Source organism: Lactuca virosa, chromosome 6 (assembly GCF_052849685.1).
Source record: "Lactuca virosa cultivar CGN04683 chromosome 6, Lactuca_virosa_CGN04683_v6, whole genome shotgun sequence".
NCBI lineage: Eukaryota > Viridiplantae > Streptophyta > Magnoliopsida > Asterales > Asteraceae > Lactuca > Lactuca virosa.
Window position 1 is genome coordinate 177,045,451 of NC_136431.1, and position 9,840 is coordinate 177,055,290.

Consider the following 9,840-nt stretch of genomic DNA (forward strand, 5'->3'; position numbering starts at 1 on the left):
CACTTGTTGAAGGTACCATACTGGAAAATTATGAAAAGTTGTGGTCCTATGGTGAGGAGATAAAAAGGTCTAATCCAGGGTCAACAGTCAAGTTGTTTGTGAACTCTACGCCAGATGAGAAAACTTACTTTAGCAAGATATATATATATATATATATATATATATATATATATATATATATATATATATGTATGTATGCATATATATATACATACATATATATATACATATACATACATATATATATATATATATATATATATATATATATATATATATATATATATATATATATATATATGTTTTCATGCACTAAAGGAGGGTTGGAAAAGTAGTTGTAGATGGATAATAAACTTAGATGGGTGTTTTCTAAAAGGAATGTGTATTGGTCGGTTATTATTTGTTGTTGGTAGGGATGGAAACAATCATATATACCCAATAGCTTGGGCTGTAGTTTGTGTTGAAAATAAAGACAACCAAAAATGATTCTTAGAAAACTTGCAAGAAGATCTGCATCTTGAAGGTGGGTTTGGTAAGACATTGATGTCAAATCACATAAGGTATGTTTGTGTTAATAATGTCATGACTTATTTGTTTCAAATGTGATCTACTTCTAAATGTTATGATGATGTAAATGCAGGGGATAATTGAAGCAATAAAGGATTTATTCACATAGATAGAACATAGGCAATGTAACAGTCATGTTCTTTCCAACTTCAAGAAGAAATTCTTTGGGGCTCAATATGAAAAATTATTTTGGAAGGCTTGTAAGGCATCAATTGAACCTCTTTTCAATTCTGCAATGAAAGAGATTCAAATGATTAGCCTTGCTGCTTATGTGCATCTTATGGGAAGGAATCCAAACTCATGGTCAAGAGCATTTTTTCAAATAGGAAGGGGGTGTGATGTTGTTGAGAATGGGTTGTCTGAAAGCTTTAACAATGTTATCTTGGATCTAGGAAGAAGCCAATTATTACAATGCCAGAGGATACTAGACTATCACTAGAAACTAAATGACATTTAGTGGCACAATCTTTTAGTGACATTTTTTTTGTGCCACTATATGGTGCTTTTAATGGCACATTCTAAATGCCACTATAAAAATAATGATTTTCATGGTATTTATCTTTTTATGTCACTATAAATCATATATTAGTGACATAATAATTCCAAATGACACTATATGTTATATTTTTATTTAATCGCTTCTTTTTTTGTGCCATTAAAACTATTAAGCTATTATTTTCTTTTTCATTGTTGTTTTCCACCGGTTATTTTTCATTTTTCGTGTTCCCTACTTATGATTTCCATCAAATGGCAAGTTAGGGCAAAAGAGGCAAAATGCTCCCAGAAATTGTGATACTTTGAACTCGTAATGCTCTTAACTCCATATGTGCTCTAGATCCCATCGATCGTTGCGTTGTAAAGACTCCTCCGTCGCTGCTATCGGTTGTTCCCCATCGTCCTTTCCCACCTCCACCGTTTTGTTTCTCCCGTCTGTGCTTTTATCAGGTAATACATTATGCCTCTTCTTCCTACTTCGTCTCATTATCCTCAAATTGTTCCTTTTATTTTTGTTAAACCATTCAATGGCAAGAGTTTTTAGCATTTCTTGTAAACAACAATGTCGTACAAACTCATGAAATTTGAGGAAATCAGAAGCAGTTTTTAACATTTCTTTATGTATATAAACTAGAAAATTGTTTATTATGTTCCACATAAATAATCCTAGAACTTGTATGATACTGACTCCTGATCGAGCATATGCTTTAAGTATATGTTATATACCATCGACTGTAACTTTACCTTCAAAAAGCAAAATAAATAAATAACAAGGTTCAGAACAAATATTTTGTTATATGAGGGGATAAAATTCAGACTTTGCCTTATAACTTGAAACTAATTTGGTAATTTTCTTATATCTCATTTCGAGGTTAAACTTAAACACTCATTTAATATATAATATATATGTGTACCTCGCCACCTGTCCCAAAAGTCCAGCTTTGCTCCACCACAACACTACCTAAAACTCTCTCAATTTTGTTCTAATTTCATCATGTTTAGAATTTAGGTTATATTTTTGTTTATTTCATCGATTCTATTTGCTACATGAACAATCAGGTTTAGATTGATAAAAACATTTGAAACTTGGTCAGAGAATGTTACAACTGAGCACAAAGGAGGATCCTATGTTTACCTTCTTCAGGTAAATAAAGGTTTTTCAACATTTAAATAGTAATTGTTAATTATTGGTGTTGTGTGTGTGTGTGTGTGCGTGTTAGGATTTCATGGACAAGACTGTGGTTCTTGCTTTAGCAACTGGACAGAAGAGATTTATTGCTTCTTTATGCAAAATTGTTGAAAAGTATGCTGAGATTTTAGCAAGTCAATGACTTTTGACAACAGATATGAAGTATTTAAAGGTAATGGGCACAAAAGATTTGGCTCCTGAACTTGTGATCTTAAGTGATTGGATTGCCCTTTTATCTCAACCTGGTATGATATTCATTATACTCAATTCACGCTAAGTTGTTATTTTTTATAACATTAATTGTATTTATTACATTTGGTTATTTATATTTGCAGACAAAAAGTCAAATGGTTTGTTGATTTTGTTGTTCACTCTCAACCACTAATAGGAGTTGTATATGGTGCAAACCAGCAAACAAACTCTTTCGTGGAATCCTATTTTGTGTTCTGGATGAGAGCTCTTATCAACAGGAAAGCTATCAACAACTACCTTGTCCTTTATACAACACACAATATCAATCACCACAACATTTTTCCATGTTTGTTCCATCTCCTGCATTTGAAAGTCCACCTGTATGTAATTATTTTAAAACTTCCATTTTATCCCTTTAATTTTAACTTGCTTAAAACTTACAATTTACATTTATGTTGTTTTAGACGGGGTTCAATGATCCAACTCTAACTGCAACTCAAGTTGTCCCCAAAGTCTTTGTTACTACAACTCCAACTATCATGAGAAACGTTGACCAATACCATCAACCCTTGGTCTTCAGCTCTCATATATACCCTGTATGTATGTCTATATTATTAATGTTTAGTATATTGTATCTATAAATTTATAATTGTAAGTCTGATGATACATGCATAATAAATACCAGAGTTTGGTGAATGCTAACCATGGTTACCAAGCGATGTAAAACTTGCAAACAACTACTGTAAGTTATTATTCTTTTGAGCTTACACCCTCCCCAACCCCCAACCCCTATGCTGACATGGCTTTAATAGGTTTCCTTTCAGAGAGAAAAATCACGACAAAAGCCTCCTGAAAAGATGTGAGTTACAACTGATGTAAATTTATATTACCATAATACCCTTTTGATACTACTTATCTTTGTGTACTTTATCCATAATGGCAATTTATCTACATTTCTTCACCAATAAAACAATATACTTGCATTTGCTATTATTTTTATTAATAATAGCAATGTACTTGCATTTGCTACCAGTATGGGCATTGTACTTTTTAGTTGGATATTGGTATTATTGGTAAGGGAATGTAAGTATGTTGTTATTATTAGTAATGAGTTGTAAGTATGTTGTTATTATGTGTACTTTATCTTTTACCCGTAACAATATACTTACATTTTTCACTGATAATAACAATATACTTTATTTTTAACATAAAAGCAATGTGCTTACATTTTGCTACAAATATGGACATCGTACGTTATTGCTATTGTTGATAAACAATAATGTTAGTATATTGCTATTATGAGTAAAAACAATTGTAACTGCATTGCTAATATGTGTAATTGAAATGTAAGTAGGTTGCTTTTACGAGTTACATATTGTTGTTGTGTGAAAAAAATTACATAAATTAAGTACATTGTTGTTATGGGTAAAAATGAAAGTGCATTGCCTATATTAGTAAAGTACGTTTCTAATTCCTGCAATTTGTCCTTACAAAAATGTTGTTTGTTGGCCATCATCATTTTCATTCTTTAATTTTGGAATAGGAATCTTGGAAGCATTAGCTGTAAAAACAATAGCATGGGAGAACGAGAGAGGAGCCAAGTTCACTTGGAGTAAGAAAAAAATTGATTTTTTGCATCTAATTTCATGATTTTCATTAAATATTTTATTCTTTCATTCAAATTTCATTAATTAAAGGTTGGTAATGGAGAAGAGATGTCTGTGGTGTTTGTCTTTTATGATTAAATCGAAGGAATGTAATGGTTCATTCCAATTGAATGTAAAATAAAATCTTTGTTTTGTTTGATGGATGGAAAATATTTATTATTTTTTGTGTACTACACTTTAATTCTTTATTTTATTTTATATTATAGATGAAAGTTATGTGGATATAAGTAGTCTAAAATATAGTATTTGCCTGTACAAAATGTGCATAAAATATTTTTTTTGTATTGTGGCTAATAAAAAAGTGCCGCTAAAACCTTAAAATGTGTAACTAAAAATAATACAAATTCTTGAATCAAATTACCATTTAGTGGCACAAAATAAGTGCCACGAAAGACCTTTCTTCTACCGTGACAAATAAAAAAGTGTCACGAAAAGCCTCAAAAACTGCAGCGGCAAAAGCAAAAAGTGTCATTAAAGGGTTTTAGTGGGAGCGTTTCTAGTGACACTTATTACATGTGCCGCTCATTCTCTAAGAAGCCTTTAGTGACACTTTTTTGGGTTTTTAGTGACACTTTTTGTGTGCCACTAAATGACATTTTTTTGTAGTGTATATGTGATGCAGAGGATGTGTAGTTTGAGATAAAAAGGAAGTGGATGGAGACATTTTGATGTATGTCCAAACATAAGGCTTGCCATAAATGAATTGAAGATCCAACAAAGGTACTTTATTCTTCTCTGAAACTCTTGTTCACCATAGTAGCTCTTGCTAACTATGTTTATTTATAGGTACTGGCAAGTGCTTCCTAGTGGTCTGAATACCTTTGAAACAAGAAACTTAGGAGAGTTTTATGGTGTTGATTTGGAAAAGAAAACATGTACTTGTAGGATTTGGAAACTGAATGGGTATGGTTGTGTACATTCAGTGGCAGCCATTTCTTATGTAAACAGAGATGTAGAGGCATTTGTTGATCCTTTATATCGTACTTGCATATATATGAACACCTACAAGTACTCAATAGGAAGCATGAATGGGAGTGCAATGTGGCCCCCAACAGACTACATACCACCTTTGCCACCATTGAAAAGGAAGATAACAGAGAGACCCACTATTAAGAGAAAGAGGGACAGTACTGAGGTTAGTGGATCACACACAGTATCCAAGTCAAGAAAAAAGATTATATGTGGTGTTTGTAAAAAAGCAGGCCACAATAAGTCAACCTGTGATGCAGTGTCAAAGCCCCAAAAAAGTCGGGTCAAAAAGAGGAAGGTTGAAGGTGAATGTGATAGTGGTAGTGCATTGAAGAAAGGTAAGGGTGAAGTGCAAAGGAGAAATGGTGTACAAAAGGGAAATGGTGAAGGTGAAGGTGGAAGTGGAATTGGTTTCAAAACGGGACAAGGTGAATGTGGGTCAACAAGTTTTGTGAATAAGAAGAATAGTCAAAAAGAAGGTACAGTCAAGTTAAGGAAAAAGTCAGAGAGGATAATAAAGAAAAAGTTGGCAAAAGGGTGAGGGCAAAAACAGTGAAGGAGATACATCATCCAAACCAATGGACTTGGATTAAAGGTATTTTTTGTTTATGGAGTATGTTAGTTACAGTGAGATGTCTTTATTTCATGTTTGTTATGGTCTTGTTAAGTTTGTTAGTGTGTCCTTAAAACACCAAGTTATAACATTAATGAATGCATGGATGTTTGTTTTTCATTTGTAACATGAATGTTTTTTTTGTGATTATAAGATGAATGTTTGTTTATGATTGTAAAACATATATGACAAAGTAATTCGACATAACGATGTACTTTCACATAACAATGTACTTCCACATGAACAAATCAATATACAGTTAACATAACAAAATGTACTTCGAATACATTACTAAATATTAGAATAACATCATATTAAAACAATGGTTAATAGGAACTAGATTTCATTTCATTCGTCGAAGTGGCCATACATTACAACTGAGGTTATTGTGTTACCAAAAACCCCCCCAAAAAGATGGTTCTAAAAACCCTAACATCGTCAACAGGCACCACTGATCAAAATAACCAACAACAAAACATACCCTAATACATACATATTATACTAGCAGATGGCGAACTTAGACAAAAACAAACAACCTTCGACAACCCCAAAAATCCAAAAACCACTAATCGCCATCGTGCTACCTACTGACTAAACTACATCCACCAAAATCCCCACCCAGAGCTTTCGACGCAAACACGAACCCCGATCAATGACATCACTGCAACTGCAACTCCAACAGCAGCCATCACGGTCCCGATCTTTTTCAAGTACCGTATTTCCTCCCTAAACTCGCCAAGCTGCTGTCGCATGTCATCTCTCATTTCCTCAATCTGCACTTGGGTTTTCATGGCGTGAAGCTCGTGGTCAGTTAGTACGTCTAGGTCTGAAACTCTGAAACCACCATAGGAGAAGCTTTGTTCTGAGGCCATCTTCTTGATTTATAAGTGAGAAAAGATCGAAATCGGCTCTATTATGCGAAGGTTATGGATTAGGGTAATAAAGTGGGTGGGGAACACGAATTTAGGGTATCCCTTCAATTTATAAAGGGGACCATCGAGGATGACTTGGCAATATTGGGGACTAAGATTGCAACAGTACTAGTCCACGGTGGAGGCCCATGTCATGAAAATATGCTCCATACATTTTACAATCGGTAAAAGGATGTAATTAAACGGTCATATGAGAGTTTATTCCTTTAATGTGCAAAAAATAATAGTTTAGTGACCTTTTAAAACAAACACAATAAGTTTGATGTGCTAATATGACATTTGCCCTTGTAAAAATTATACACCCATTTAAATAAGTTTTCTAGGCATTTGTAGCTAGGTGTATATGTGCAGTTATGTAATTTTTAATTATCACAACTTTGCCATTTCTAACGATATATTTCTATTAGATTTGCAAAATTTTATTAAACTGGCTGTTAATGTTTTTTTACCGTTTATAGTAGAATACTTTCAACAAAAATTTCCGTTTAAACTTCGACCGCAACGTGCAAGCTTCGAGAGTGTTTGGATGTTCATTTTGAAGGTAAAAAGTCATATTACCCAAAAGGACTTATTAACTTATGAAAAAGGAAAAATGAGTTTTTAAAAAAAATGTTTGACTTAGTTTTTATAATAGCAAAAGTCAATAAATCAATAATTTGGTTTTTAAAAAATGTTTGGGTTAACTTATACAATAAACTGACCAAAAGGGACATATTTAATTATCTAGACTTTTTTACATATAATATTTAATACGAACCATTATTTTGGATTAAATTTATAATTTTTTTTTCAATATTTTTTGAGGAAATATATAATATAATTTCCTTTTACACAATGTAAATTTTTTTGGTAACATTCAAAAATAATGTTCATAGAAAACTAAAACGCATATTGTAAATAATTCTTAAAAAATCATACGTAATTTCATATTACATTCATCCTCACGATCTCGTTATCTCTTCCGCAATAATATCTCGTACCGTTGCCATATACATCATTATCATTTGTACGACGTGTACTTGTACCTTCTTCATGCGCTTCATTACTATTACCAGCTTCAGTTGGATGATAAGATTCTTGTTGTGTCATGTTAAATGTTTCATCAAATCTATCGGCCTTTCTTATATAGTTTGTAACACCCATAAATTCAAGCCGATTTAAAACTTTTCAAAACATTTAAAAACAATAGTTATTACAGATTTGTTTTCAAAATAGTCTATATCAGAGTTTTTCCCAGAAACATAAATAAAACATGAGGAGCTGTACGATCATGTCTTCGCCTTGCCACGATCCCCTGATGTACCTGAAACAATAAACTAAAATTGTAAGCCCGAAAGCTTAGTGAGTTCCCCCAAAATACCGATACACTGCACATAACACATATACAAATAACAACATGTACCGGGTCCACAGTTTTACAGACTGGATTACCCCTAGGCCCACAGTGTGAGTCTGGATTGCCTTCCGGGCCCACAGCTCACATCTGGATTGCCACCGAGCCCACAGTACGAGTCTGCCTCAGCTCGTATCTGGAATGCTCCTGAGCCCACAGTACGAGTCTGGCATGCCCCACCTGGCCCTCAGCTCGTATCTGGAATGCTCCCGGGTTTGTTGGTTACCGCACGAAGCAGTATCACCTCAACCAATCCCACATAATATGTCGACATATAACACAACTAATACACATACAAATGATCACATAATACTACAGGTAGTCCTACAGATCTACCTAACTGGCTACTCAACATACTACCACTGCTAGGATATCATATCCAATGGGCCGGCCTTGGTTCCTTAGACCCCTTAGTATATTGAGGTAACTCACCTCACAAGTAGTGCCGAAGTACCGCAAGTCTCTGACTGTTGTCTCACCTGGAATCCCGAACTATCACATAATAAATACTAAGTTAGTTCCCGAAATAACCTCCTTGACTAAGTGTACACACCACTCATTAAGTCCATTCTCTTAATTGGGCCAAGGCCCAATTACCAAGTCCTTAACTTGAAGGTCCATATATAAGGCCCATTATTGGCCCAATTTACTAAATTGGGCCCAACCTCCTAATTGGGCCTAACCCCATGATCCACTACCACTAACTGTCCCAAAACATCTTATTTACAAAGTCCAGCAAAGGCCCAAATCCATTTAGTCCATAAACAGCCCAAAACCCAAAGCCCATTTGACAAAGGCCCAACAGAGGACGTACGTGGGGCGTACTCCTCTGGTACGCGGGGCGTACTCGTCCAGATGTTGACCACCATTGGGGTGGTTGACCCAGTATGTTGGGCGTACTCAACAGTTTGCCAAAACCTTATTAAGTGCTTAATGGCTTAAGCACTTAAGCCCAAACTTCAGATCCTGAGACCTAACATGCCTAGGATCTATAAAGTCATGAACTTTATCGCTTTGGACGTCCATAAAGTTCTTAATGTTTGGTCTTAATCCATTAAGACCTTATTTCTCTGTGCATGGGACACATCCAGCTAATGAGACCTCATTTTTATCACTCAAGGTCCCTTCAAGAGTCTAGAAGGACAGTCCTTTTTGTCCAAATCTCAACATTCACCACCTTGTGGTTTTTAGGACAAGAAATGCTTCTAATAAAGCAAAATGATGAAATCTATGCATATATGCATAAAGTTTAGAACTTTATACCTTCTGGAGCTTCTTGAGCACAAGCTAACTTCAGATCCACAAGCTAGATCTCCTTCTCCAACTCTTTGATGCAATAACTTCCTCTTTAAGCACTCAAGAACACAACAAGTAAGCTTAAACACATAAAGGAGAGGCTAGGGTTTAGGGAGGACGAATGTAAACTGTGGAGGCTGAGGTAAGGGGGTTCTGGTGCTCATAATGTTGTTTATATAGGCCTCAAACCCTAAATATTAGGGTTTCACCCAGACATTAGTACGCCCAGCGTACTAAGGCGGACCTTAATACGCTTAGCGTACTCTTATGTACGCGCAGCGTACTCCCTTTTGGCCCAAGTTTGCAAACTTGGTCCCTAAACTTATCTTGGCTCTTCACTTCCAACCCCCAAGGAACATAAATGACAAGGTAATGATAGAAGAGGGTACGGAAATACCTGCCAAATTTGAAGATGTTACAATTCTCCCCCACTTGACTTAGACTTCGTCCTCGAAGTCTGCCGCAGCAAATAGACCCGGGTAATGCTCCCGCATCTCGGACTCGGGCTCCCACGTCCACTCGGACCC

At 34.9% G+C, this 9,840-nt stretch overlaps 1 long non-coding RNA gene across 1 annotated transcript; it reads left to right on the forward strand.

The window, feature by feature from the left end:
- Nucleotides 1-1,294: 1,294 nt before the first annotated feature.
- On the forward strand, nucleotides 1,295-5,780 carry LOC145120637 (uncharacterized). Its single transcript, XR_013714270.1, has 10 exons — nucleotides 1,295-1,512; nucleotides 2,122-2,206; nucleotides 2,283-2,496; nucleotides 2,587-2,823; nucleotides 2,908-3,039; nucleotides 3,129-3,185; nucleotides 3,256-3,302; nucleotides 3,987-4,055; nucleotides 4,717-4,830; nucleotides 4,897-5,780. It is a non-coding gene; the product is annotated as an uncharacterized LOC145120637 (long non-coding RNA).
- The last annotated feature ends 4,060 nt before the right edge of the window (nucleotides 5,781-9,840 follow it).